The sequence below is a fragment of the Carassius auratus genome, unplaced genomic scaffold, assembly GCF_003368295.1.
Source record: "Carassius auratus strain Wakin unplaced genomic scaffold, ASM336829v1 scaf_tig00214568, whole genome shotgun sequence".
Classification (NCBI taxonomy): Eukaryota; Metazoa; Chordata; class Actinopteri; order Cypriniformes; family Cyprinidae; genus Carassius; species Carassius auratus.
In genome coordinates, this window is record NW_020527713.1 from 1 (window position 1) to 14,122 (window position 14,122).

A 14,122-nucleotide genomic window follows, 5' to 3' on the forward strand; every position below is an offset into this window, starting at 1 on the left:
ATTGATCATCTCTTCCTTTAAAAATCATCCAGGAGCCTTGCTGGAAGATACGGCCTACTGCAATTTAATTAAAAAAGCAGTGCTAAGTACTTAAACCTATTCAAGATCCAACATTTGAAATTAAAAAAAAAAAAGATTTTTTTGCACCTTATATTTAAATTGTTTAGTTTGGGTTCTTGCTGTGATATATTTAATGCACTTTACAGTACATAAGGCTGCTCATGTTTATATAATTAATTTTAATAGTTGAATTACATTTAATTACAGTATGAATTACAAGTGACTTGTATTGTAAAAAATGAATTATGGAATGATTTTATATTGTTAGCACCACTCGAGATTTCCATCTAAAATGACTGTGTAACACATGTACATTTTATAGTGGCGCCCATTTTTAAATCTGCAAGCACATGAAGGTTAGATCTTTGGTGTCTCTCTGCTCTCCTCTGAAAGTCAACTGTAATCAGCTGACACCTCTCCTCTTGGCTCTATGGTCAAGGTCCCCTGTGTGCTATCAGCTTGTGGCCTGTCGCTGCTGTCATTCGCAGGGGTGTAAAACAACGCTGAGAAAGGTTAGGCTGCTTCTGCACTTATCAAACTAGCCATTCACCCTCTTAGAAACAGAATTCGTAAATAGAAGAGACTTTATTATCAGACAGCTGATGAAGAATGTTGACCTTTGCTTGAATAATGTCCTGCTAGCCATCTTGTTGTGGTTTCTGTAACCCCTCTAATGGAAGAGTTTTTTTTTTTTTTTTTTTTAGGATGGATTTAGTTAACATGTCTTTGGTTACTGGACACTCCTCAAATGTGTTATAATGTCTAATAACGTATCCACAGGATGCCAAGAAGCTCTAAATGTTGCATGAGAGCTTTAAATGATAGGATAATGGCATTAACCTAGATTCATTTCATAAGCCGGCATGATCCTAAATCTCATAGACACAGAGAGCATTTCTGCTCCTGCTGTAAAGAGGTACAGAAAGAGAGTATTAAAACATGATACTCTCTTAAAACTGGTTGTAAACACCAACATTGTTCATACTAATATTTAAGGTTGCTAATGTAGTGGAGATGCATTAAACAGAGATGTTTTCCCACAAGTATGTATGCACTGTCCTTGGTAAAATATTTAGACCATAGTAAGCATGCCTTATGTGTGTGTGTTATAAATAATGAATCATGTAGTTCCCTGAAGGAAGCAGTTTGGACTGGTCAGAAGGAGAGAATACGGAGCAGGTTGACTGACTGATCATTTATTAAAACTTTAATTCTATAGCATTTAATAGTTTTGATTCATATTAATTTCACTACTAATACATTTGTAACATTTCATGAAACGTTCAGCTATTCAAGGTTAAACATTTTAGCTAATGCATTAAATAATGTTAACAAATTGAACCTTATTGCAAAGTGTTCAGCAACTTCCCTCGGGGCTCTTTGTCATCTATTATACTACATGATGTTTGATGTTCTCTCAGCGGGGGTTTGTGGTTTGTGGCAGCATCTGTAATTTCCTACAGAGTGGCTGTATTGTAACTTACAGTAATCTACAGAACTACTTAATATGTCCTAAAGTAACCTTTCAGAGTTCAAAGATTTTGACAGATCGTAAAAAAGGTGTCCACTGTTGCCCTTTTAAATATGAAAAGTTGGCTGAAGTACATCTAATATAATCTGAAACAAAAAACTATTATCGATCACTTACTCACACTGATAAGATCACACACACTACCCTACACCAGGGGCCTGCATTATGTTGCTATGAAGCATGGATACCATGCAGTCAAGGTCAATGTATATTGTGAAGGTTACTCAGATATGCTGGAAACTGATCAGTAACAGGGTTTCAATTGTGTACTCTTGTACTACACATGTTCACTACAGCTTAAGTACATACACAAAAATGAAAACTTAATGAATCTACATTTGTTTAATTGTATATTTCTAATTAGTGTGTTGAATGGGAAATGGTCAGCCGGGCGACTGTGTGTTTATTGGCACATGGTGACTAGTGTCTTTTTTGTTGTCTTTTTCTGTTGTATCTGAAACAGCATTTACAGATAATGCTCAAACAGGCGGAGTGATTCAGAGAAACAGACAGGAAGAGGGGTGAGATGGCTAAGTGCTTTCTCTAGCATTCTAGCATTAGTGCTCAATTTATGATTTATTGGTCAGAGTTGATTTTTTGTATGACTGTTCACATTATGGAGGACAAAGATGAGGAACAAGTTTTTAAATATTTATGGTACGACCCTGTAAGTTTAGCTTTTTATAGAGCTGTCACTGTAATTCACAGTAAAATAACACCTCTTCTATCTTTACTGACTGCCTCCGCAACCTTCTGTCATATTTACAGATCAAGTAATTACTGGTATATAAAATAATATGACTAACTCCTGTCAGCGTGGAATTATGACAAATGATCCAGGTATGTAAAAGTTGCATGAGTTCTGTTTTAACCGTTCAGACTGGCATTACATTGCAAACGGATTTAGGACCTAATATGAAAGTTGCACAAATCAGAATAAAAAAGATCAGAATGCATTTGATTTGTGCTGATCATACTGTCATGAAACAAAAAGATTTCAGTCACACATGAGATTTGGGCCTCATTTTCATGCAGTGTGAACCTCACCCCAGTGACTGACTCATGAACACAATCACTTGTTGCCACCTACTGGTGGAATGATGTAACCTGCATTGATAGTCATTGATAAATACCAACACAATTAAATATATAGATTATTGTATACATTTAGTGGCTGTAAAATAACTTTACCTGCCATGTAGAAAACTGATGGCAAATTGTTTTTTTTTTAGAATAAAACATGTTTGTGGCAGTAAAATCAATTTACCTTCCATATAAAAAAAACCCGAAGGCAATTTCTCTTTTAATAAAAAAACGTGCTTTTCACTTCTCATGTGCATCTGTCAGTCACAAGCAGCTGTATATGATGATGATCACCCTTTTCTAAATATACATGCATATAGCAAAATTGGGCCCTCTGACACATGTTATCTCATGACTCATATTTTCAGACAAAACCTTTCCCATTACACCCACAAGTGTGTGAAGTCGGCATTAAATTGAATGTGACCTTAGCACTTGACAAATATATAAAAACATATAATAGCTTACAAACTCATACATCCCTGTTGAAAAACCAGCATATGCTGGTTAGGTATGTTTTGAAGAATGGCAGCTTGTTTGAGCAGGTTATGTGCGGGTCCTAAAACAACTAGCTCCTCCACAGGACCATCACATGACCAGTTTAAACCATCTCATAACCAGCTCAAACCAGCTGCCATAGTTCAATACATACAGTACATAACCAGCATATGCTGGTTTTCAGCAGGGATATATATATATCTCTAATTTTTGAACAGTATGTAAATTGTGGCTTCAAATCTGGAGAAAGAAAACCTATATAAGAGAAAAAATAAATCCAGCAGAATTAATTAAACCGTGTTGACATCTCTGACTAGTCTTGTCCACGGATGTTTTATGAGCTCTTGGTTTTCCATATTTGCCCTGAGAACAGCTCACAGCAAACATCATGATGTCGGGAACTGTACAGTAGGATCTTTGTGTGTGAAAGTGGTTTGTCTGCCATGTCTCCATCGAGTCTCTGTTAATAAGGCGACTGTCTTCAGTTCAGGAGAACTGCCCTGCTTGACCCTACATAACACAAAACTACGCTCCACAATACACGTTCACACATTATAACACATTATTGTTTTATTATTGTTTATAAAAAACAGAAGCCCTATAGTGTAACATCATATCATGTTGTCAGTATTTTTTCAGCATCCTGAGTTTGCTTGCTCAACTGCACCTTTGCATAATGTTTGCAGCTGGCTTATACACTGTGAAATGTATGTGTGCTTTTATAGCTCTATGATGTATGTTTTTCATAGTGCACAGATGTGTATTGCTGAAGGCACACAGCACAGCCCCTTATTATGGATTATATTTGTGCATGTGTTCATTATAGGGTGAGTTCAGAGCGGAGAAAGGAGAAATCCAGAGATGCAGCGCGTTGTCGGAGAGGAAAAGAATCCGAGGTGTTTTATGAACTGGCCAGAGAACTGCCCCTCCCCCACAGTGTCACCTCTAACCTGGATAAAGCATCTGTCATAAGACTCGCACTCAGTTACCTGCGCCTGCGTACACTACTGAAAACAGGTGAGAGAGATGGGACAAATGATTGGTGAGTTCATGCAGTGTTTGTCACTGACAGCATGTGTTCACTCTTATCTCTATAGATGTACTGGACGTGGAGTCTGAATTAGACTCTCAGTGGAACAGTTCATATCTGAAAGCTCTGGATGGGTTTCTCATGGTTCTTTCTGGTGATGGCGACATCGTCTACCTGTCGGAGAGTGTCAGCAAGTGTCTGGGCCTTCCTCAGGTGAGTTCCAACCACTGATCTATAATATAGAACATATAGTCATATATATAGATCAGTGGTTCCAACTCACATTGAAAGTGTTTTTTTGTTTTTTTGGGGTAGTTTTACAATATGAACTGACAATAATTAGATTAGATTATGATCATTGTCGTGATTGTTACAATGCATCAACAACATTATGAAAATCAGAATTTAAAAAAATTTTTTTTACAGTTTGGCTCAATTCAGTTTGACATATATCCTTCAGAAATAATTTTTATATAATAAATTTATTATTATGATCAGTATTGAAAACAGTTATGCTGTGGTATATTTTAATGAAAACCATGGTGCCTTTTCTTTCAGTATTCACTGATGAACAGAATGTATGTTTGCTGTCACTTTCCGGTCAATTTAATATAATGTAACTGAATAAAAGCATTTTATTTTATTTTTTTATCTTACTGACTCCAAACTTTTGAATGGTATTGCATGAGTTAACGATTTGAATTGTTTGGACAATAAAAGTAAAACAATATGCCAGGTTTTACAGTTGCAGGCTTAATAATAATATTTTGGGTAAGAAATTGGGTATTACTGTAGTAATTGTACAAAATGGGTACTAATCCATTGGGTATTACTGTAGCAGTGTGATCAATTATTACATTTCATTGTAAAATGCAAACTGGTTGATGTCAAATTGAATCACTAATGTGGCTATGAATATGTATCCAGGTCTTAGAAATGAGAAAAATAACATGATTTATGTATATTAAACCATTTTTCCCCCTGTAGGTCGACTACACTGGACATAGTGTGTTTGAGTTTACTCATCCGTGTGACCATGAGGAGCTCAGAGAAATGCTGGCACAGAGGACTGGTAATATTCACTCTTTTTCTTTCTCTGTCTCAGTCACAATCATGATCACTCACACTCATCTCTCTCCCTTTTCCCACATTTAGGTCTGTCTAAGAAAGCAAAGGAGCAGCACACAAACAGAGGTTTTCTGTTGAGGATGAAATGTACACTGACCAGCAGAGGGCGCACTGTCAATGTCAAATCTGCCTCCTGGAAGGTACCACTCCTTACTTGAGCTGCACTTTTGACCATGTGACTGCACGTCACTCTGAAAGCATCTACACAGTGAAACTGGATCCATATTTATCCCTATCAGCCTCTCTTTCTGACAGGTGCTGCGCTGTTCGGGCCCATATCCACACAACAGATGGCATCAAGAAAGGTGTGGTTGAGGAAAACAATATGAGTTCTTCGTACCTGGTGCTCATCTGTGAGTCTATTCCCCACCCGATGAACATTGAGGCTCCTCTGGACTCTAGAACATTTCTCAGCCGCCACACTTTAGATATGCGCTTCACCTATTGCGATGAGAGGTAAAGTCCCAGCACATCTGAGTGCTGTACAATAACACCTGCCCCACTCAGCACTAAATTCAATGGTTATATGTTGACGGCAGCAATTTGAATTTGAACAACATTTTTTATAGGGTGGACATTTTTGATGAAATGGACCCCTATCTTCCTCTTCCTAAAATATAAGGGCATATTTTATTTATATATATATATATATATATATATATATATATATATATATATATATATATATATATATATATATATATATACATATACAACCTCTGTGAGAGTAATACTCAGCATGAAATATAAAGACAAATCACTTAAAACCTGTTAACTGTCACCCGTCCCCTCTGTGGGATGCCTACATTTACTTCACTATATTACAAATAAATCTAATCTAATCTTGACAAACTATATATCGTTGGAAAGGTCTAAGGCTCCCAAATATATATTTTATCAATATTTTTTGTAAAAAATTATGTAGGAAAAGTAATTGATTAATTTATGACAAGAGTGCACCCTCAAAAATCTAAATTATAACTGGAGATTTGACCTTTGTTTAAAAAGAAAGACTTCTATGTTGCCATTTTCTCTATCACATTTTAGAAATCATCAGAAATTATATATCGACTGAAAACTTAAAATCTCAAAATGTATCCTTTGAAACCCATTTTAAAATCAGACATTGCATTACCATGTAAATGGTACATCAATATCATGTTACAAAACATTTTCATAAAATGTAAGTTTGGATCGTGCACTATAAAGTTTAAGTTTAAGACAGTTTAAGAACCAAAGACTCCTAAATTCTTTTTTTTTTTTTTTTTTTTTTACTTTCTTTTCATGTAAACATGGTGTGGGAAAAAAGTGTTTTCATAGTTTCATAGTTGCATAAGAGACGTTAAAAACATAAAAATTCTTACTGACCCCAAACTATTGAAAGGTATCATATATATATTTTATATTATATTATTTACAATATTGTATTTATTTATTATTGTATTGTAGTATTTGTCCTTGTGACTGTATTAAACCCCAAAGCTATTTAAAATATTATTTTGAAAATATTTACATTATTTTAAGTTTACAGCATGTCTTTTTTTCTCGCGGATTATTATCAGAATCATCAGATGTATAAAAGAAAATAAAAAATATTTTGTGTGTATTTCTTACTGCTAAAAACTAAGACTGTCTGTAGAATAAAATAACTATGCATAATGTCATTATTTCTAACTAAGAGAGAATAAAATAATAACAAAACTGAAATTCTATTAAATTTAGTTTGTACTATATTCAGTGAAGAACTTGCCTCGAAACCTTCAGAATCACGTGAAGTAGGTCATCTGGGTATTTTGCCTACCTTTTCAGGACTAACAGATATTTGGACATACTGTTTAGGAAGTATGCATGTTCAGATGCGGAGAGTGTGTGGACTGTATAGCCAGACTTATGGCCTTGATTTCTTCACTATCTAGTGGTAACTTGTGGAAAGCTGCAGTGTCTCAGAGCAACATACAAATTGTGTGTATTTGCAGGATCACAGAGCTGTTGGGTTTTGCTCCAGTAGAACTGTTGCAGCATTCTGTGTATGAATACTATCACGCACTGGATTCTGACCGCATGACCAAAGCACACCACTACTGTAAGCTCATATAAATGCAGTCCTCTTACATAAATCTAAATGAAGATATATCATAATGTTTCATGTATTTCTCTCTTTGCAGTGTTTGTGAAGGGACAAGTGTGTACTGGACAGTACCGGCTGCTGGCTAAAGCAGGAGGGTTTGCTTGGGCAGAGACTCAAGCCACTGTAATCTATAACAGTAAAAACTCCCAGCCACAGTGTGTGGTCTGTGTTAACTATATCCTCAGGTGGGACTTCACACACTTAGTGTGCATATAGAATGCGTGTGTCGACCTGAATACCAATATGTGCTTGTTTGTATAAGTGGTATTATTTTCATCCTTTCTTACTTTCTCACTTCAGTGGCATTGAACAGCCCAAACAAATCCTGTCCCTTCAACAAACCAACAGCACAAACATAAAACAGGAACAGGAAGAACACCACGAGGAGTCATTCGGGACTGAAGTGACTGTGGCAGACTTGAAAGAGGAGGCAAAGGATGAGAAGAAAGAAGAGTGTGTGAGAGATGAGCTATACGACAGTCTGAAGGGGAAGCCAGAGGCACTGACTGTAGTAGACTCAATCCTCACACTGGATATCATCAGCACAGGTTTGAACCACACAATGACTTATCGAAATCACAATTACTAGTTGTTCTTGACATGAGACCATCAGTTATGGAAGTTTCAGGGTCATTCACACAATTTCAGCCTACAGTAAATTCTGTGTGTTTTCATATTTTATCTGTACTAAAACAGCACGTTATGCTGATTGACATTGTAAAATGGTATTTTTTTTTTTTTTTTTACATATAGCATCTAATGTAACAGAAGTCTCTCACATTCACAGAGAATAGCTTACTTCAGTGTTGCAAAATAAATGGATACAATACTATGCACCAATATTTCAATTTAGGCAAAACCGTTACATGCTACAGTGTTGTTATGTGACCTCCCAGCATTTAATCATTAAAGAAAGATGCATACATTTAAAAAACAAAAGTGTTTATTTTACAATTTTAAGCCAATTTTATATAAAAATATCCTACTTTTTGGCAACACAATCAAATAATGAATCAAGAAAGAGCTTCATCCTGATTCATCCTAATGTTTGACCTCCGCTATTAAACATCTTCTAGAAAAAAACATATAATTTTTTTTTTATTCAACTACAGTTAGAGATTCTTGGCTTTCTGTATAATCCTGCCACTCACTGTTCTTAAAACAATAACTAAACGGTATTAAGCAGTATAACCATTATTAATGTGAATGGCTCACAATTAATTCATGTATGAATTGTATATATATTTTGACTATTTATAAGAAAGTACAGAGGATTTTAACGTCATTATGTTAATTTTCTTGCAGACTCCTCAATCTCTGTGTTGACAGAAATTCCTCTCTACAATGATGTTATGTTGCCCTCTTCAAGTGCCCTGCTACCCCTCTCACCCCTCGCTCCTCCCTACTCCTCCCTAAATGATGATGATGTCTCCACAGCCAATCTACAACCTGACGACTTCCCCTTTCCACAATCTTCGGCTCCTGATTCTTCCAGATCCCAGGTGGAGTCTAGTCAAATTTATTTCCTCATACTTTACAGATGTTTTTATATGATTTTTCTAGTTTACTGTTTCTAAAGAATAGATTTTTAATGTGAGTTTGGATTGGTTGTTTGTTCATGTTCAGGTTGATCTCTCTGTGGATTCAGAATTAAGTGACCATCTAAAACCGGATCATGTGGAAAGACTATTTTCCATGGATATAGAGTCCAAGACAACATTTAATACACAGGTAGATGACTTAAAATGAAGTGCAAACTTTCTGCATCTACATAGATGTCAGTATATAAGTCAATGATGAACAAACCAACATAACATACAAATGTACCGCACACATGTGTTCATTTAGTTTCTGTTACTTGTGATGATTTTTGTAGGGTGTGGGTTTGGATCTGGATATGTTGGCTCCATACATTCCCATGGATGATGATTTCCAGCTGCGGACTGTTTCTCCAGCTGAGTCGATGTGTTCCAGCCCAGGTTCAGTGCTTGAACTGACCCCCTCCAGCAGCACACAAACTGCCCCTGCTCTCCCAGCAGCCCCTCTAGACTTCTGTGACACCCTTCCACAGAACATTAGAACCACAAACCAGGGCAACAGCAGGTGAGACTTCATCTACATAGAGACACTCTTTGATGATCTGATTTATTCTGCAAACAAACGCTTAACAGATGAACAAATAAATACAGATATTAAAGAACAGTCTGTTTTCTGTTGCCTTCTTCTTTCTGTCTCTCTTCATGTTTCTGTAAATCTCTAGCGAAATTATTCAAGACAGTGATATTTCTTCTAAATGTCAGACAAACCCAAAGCTACTCAAGAGGAAATTGGAGACCATACCTCTGTCTGAAGCAATGAGGCTGGTATGTCTGAACGTTAGTGTGTATCAATGCATATCTCTCTGGAATATGTGATTCTGAGTGGTCATTCACTTCAGTGAACTGTCATATAACTTATATAACAGATAGTTCCTTGACTGTGATTGGCAGAACCTCACCTTATAATATAATATAATATAATATGATATGATATGATATAATATAATCTTTAAAGGGGTCATATGATGCTTTTTTAAATGTCATTATTTGGTGTATTTGGTGTAACAGAATATGTTGACATGCTTTAATGTCCAAAAAATATATATATATATTCAAATACTGTACATTATTGTAGGTCCCGCCTCTCTCAAACACGTCGTTTTCTACAAAGTCCCTCCTACCGACAATTGCAATCTGCTCTGATTGGCCAACTGACCCAGTGCATTCAGATGGCCGAACACCGCAAGCCACCGTGCGTGACGTTTTAGAGACGTTTTAACATCAAACTGTCACTTCCAGCTGAATATGCACAGATCAAGCGCTGTTTACAAGTAAAAACAATCCAAAACACTTCTAAACAAATATGCTGCTGGATTTTAATGTGAAAGGACAACGGAACATAGGCTTTTCCACAACAGTTTAAAGTTAACACAGCTTAATGATTGATTTGCTTATTACAGACACACAGCGTTTTGCCTCACAAGGCGCGCGTTAATTGATGAGTCGTACATTAGTGTCCAAATGTTTATTTGTTTGGTAATAAGTTGTGTTATAAGCAGAATAATGTGCAGTCAGCTGGGGATTATAGCAAAGTAAACCCCTGTCAGGTGTTTAAATTAGACATTTAGACAAATAAATACACTTATCTACAATTAATAGTAGGCCTAAGCAATTGTTATATTTTATTCATGTGTGCAAGGAGAGTTTATGAGTGAATGTTGATGCTGTTTTCTCCAAGGGTTCTGTGCTGCAGGTGGTGAATGGTTTTCCAGAGAAAAAGATCAGAAAACCAGACGCTTCTGAATCAGAAGGGCTTCGTCACGCCACGATACTGTTGCTGCCATCTGGTATGTCACCATGGAGACCACAAGTCAGTGTGTGCAATATTCGTGAATATTGGGAGATCAGTTATTTTTGTATGGTTGTATAGTGACTAATTGCTCTCTCGGTTTTATTTGTAATTCTTTTTTTTTTTTTTTTTTTACACAGATGTTGCGAGAAGGTTATTGAGCAGATCATCAGAGGGTGGAGCCATAACGATGCCCCTCCCCCAGCTTACCCGTTACGACTGTGAGGTAAATGCTCCTGTGACTGGGCGGCAACACCTGTTACAGGGGGAGGAGCTACTGTGTGCCTTGGACCTAGTTATTTAAAAATAAAAATAACATGTGTTTTCCCATGATTAGGGAGATATCAGTGGCATTATGGATTAACTTAAATCTCAAAGAAATAGTGGTGAGCGATCAAAACAGCTAGAATGCTTCTGCTTCTAATGAGTAGATGGTAAATACATGCTGGGCATAAAAAAAAAGCCAAAACTAATAAATAATAATTAATGGGCGAAAAACTGAATTCATAGAGCAGTTATGAGCTGTGCTCTTCCAGGTTAGAAATACGCACAGAGAAGATAATATATATATTCTATTCTATATAAAATTGTATTGTGTGACAAATGCGAAGATTATTCTTGCACAAAATACATGAATTTACATGCAGCTTTCAGATAATGTTATTTTATTAGCAATGCTGTTTTTATAAAAACTTTCAAGGTATGTCTAAGTGTTTTCTTTGTTCAGGCCTCTGTGTGTCCTACATGATAGATAACATGGATACAAATGTGTAAATGTTGTGAAATGTCTAAAGTAGCTGTTATTTTATTCTGTTTGATATATTATACAGCAGTTGAGAGTAGTCAGCATTGGTAGGGCGATCCACATTACTACCTAAATGTTGAAATTATTACTCACTGTTATTATTATTGTTAGAGATTTCTTCTTAGTTAAATCTCTAAATATATCTAGGGCATTGACAATTTAAAAGGTTCTCTTGTGTTCCCTATGAGTTTTCCGTGTGACATTAACAGTGGCATATAGTAGGCATAAATGTGGTAGGATGCCTAGTGTGTGAGTTTTGCCGTTGTGTGTTTTTAATGAGTCGTGTCACATTGTCTTCAGGACAATTGTAAAGTCTGTGACAAATAAAAAGTTTCAACAACATTCAGCTTCAGATATCAATGTATGGTTTTAACTTAAAGCCTTCAAAAATAAATAAATAAATAATAGCCCTTTCAAATTCACTTTAATGGGTACACTATATACAAAAGTGAAGTGCAATGTAGTCATATACAGAGGGTAGAAAAATATAAAATGATGTGAAGAGTTTGACATTGAAGTAAATTAAGCACAGTTGAAGAGCACATTAGAAGAAAAAATTATTAAGAATATTTAACCCCAAAACAAAAAATACAAAGAAGCTTAGATGATAACTGAAACCCAGATCCCAAAAACATGCTCAAAAGATTATTTAATGAAATGAAATTAATAAAGAAATGAAAAAAAAAAAGCTCAAAAGCCCAGCTTATTGTTTCTATAATTAAAATCCATTTTCAAACTTTGACCTTTACTTTAAATTTTTTATGTGTAAAATATTTTGGTGGTGCAGTGCACTCCAATCATCCATAAAATGATTTAAAGTACATATGAATATTTAGTTTAAGTCTTTTAATTTTTACTGCAACGTACATGGAACAGTTCCTATATGTAAACACTTAAATACCTTAGTCTAGAAACAAATCATGGTTTAACCCAATGTAATTTCACCTATTATTGTGTTAGGCCTTTTTCCATTCTCTGCACCAGTAACCTTACCCTTCTGTATATAAACAGAACATTCACAAATGAGTCGAGAGCATCTGTAACAGTGTGCATGTGTATGTGCTCAACACAACACAGAACGAGACCTGTATTTAATTACTGGTGTCCTTGCCAAAAGACTTACTTCATCGCTCAGGACGCTGCATGAGCTCTTTATGTGCCGTGAGAGACACACATACATACAAAACCTCAGAAGGTCCCTTCCACATTTCTGTGGGAAAATACTTCCTCATGGCGAATGGCTTTATTTCTTGGTAACATTATACACAGCATTTTGTATCTGTGTCTGTCATCCAGGTTGAGTGAATGGCCCTCGTTGAATCAGAGGGAAAATCCCATGATTCTTGCTTTTGTTGCTATGGAGAGGACTGTTCAGTCTCTATGGACTGTTGCACTTTAATCAAAAACCGACTCGCTTTCTGGAGGCCGGAAAAAGACCGTTTTTCTATTTAACAGTTTGTTCTCATAATCATAAACTTTTTGCTTGGAAATTTCTCAAACATGTAAAAAGAAACAAAGTAATACACTGAATTAAATATTATGTTTCGGTAGAAAAAAAAAAAAAAATATATATATATATATATATATATTTTAATATGTGACTGATTGTTGTTAGTATAAAACCTCTTCTTCACTGTTTGTATAATTCTTGCAGGTCACATTATTACACCAGATTGTGGTGAAGAGGAACTGCCTTAAAGGGATACTGCACCCCAAAATGAATATTTTGTCATTAATCACTTACCCCAATATCGTTCCAAACCCATAAAAGCTTTGTCTGTCTTGGGAACACAATTTAAGATATTTTGGATGAAAACCGTCGGGCTTGTGACTGTCCCATAGACTGCCAAGTAAATTACACTGTCAAGGTCCAGAAAAGTATGAAAAACATCGTCAGAATACTCCATCTGCCATCAGTGGTTTATCCATAACATTATGAAGCGATGCAAATAGTTTTTGTACGAGAAAAATAAATAAATAATGACTTTATTCAACAATTCCAACAATTCCAACATAACATAAAAACATTTCCACAAGGATATGTTTTCTATGTGTATTACACTTAGATTTTAAAGAAAACAGCCTATGCTTGTGGCTCAGTTTTAAAGATGGATTTTATGCACTCTCTCAATAATCAACATTAATTATATAGTGTAGCTTTAAATAGCTTGATGAACAGTGTCAGAGTTTCAGTCTGAGTGATTCGGAATGCTGTTTGGTGAAGAGAAACTGATCCCACATTAATACACACAATCTCACAAATAGGTTTCCTGCAGTTGATGTCTTCACATGGTATGCTGTTCAAATGCTAAGCGAAAGCATGTGTAATGGACTGAAGATGTCTATCTCTTCCACAGCTTTTCCAGCGGACAGCCAGAAGGCCTGTTTTCACTTACGTCTGTTAAACACACTTACCCACACATCACTCTTCTTCCATGGCGGCGCATACATGCAAAATCATTCACATTCAAA

General features: G+C 35.8%; 1 pseudogene; it reads left to right on the top strand.

Annotated features, from left to right (window-relative positions):
• The first annotated feature begins 2,054 nt into the window (after positions 1 to 2,054).
• LOC113092328 (hypoxia-inducible factor 1-alpha-like) lies at positions 2,055 to 11,991 on the top strand (annotated as a pseudogene).
• Positions 11,992 to 14,122: the final 2,131 nt, after the last annotated feature.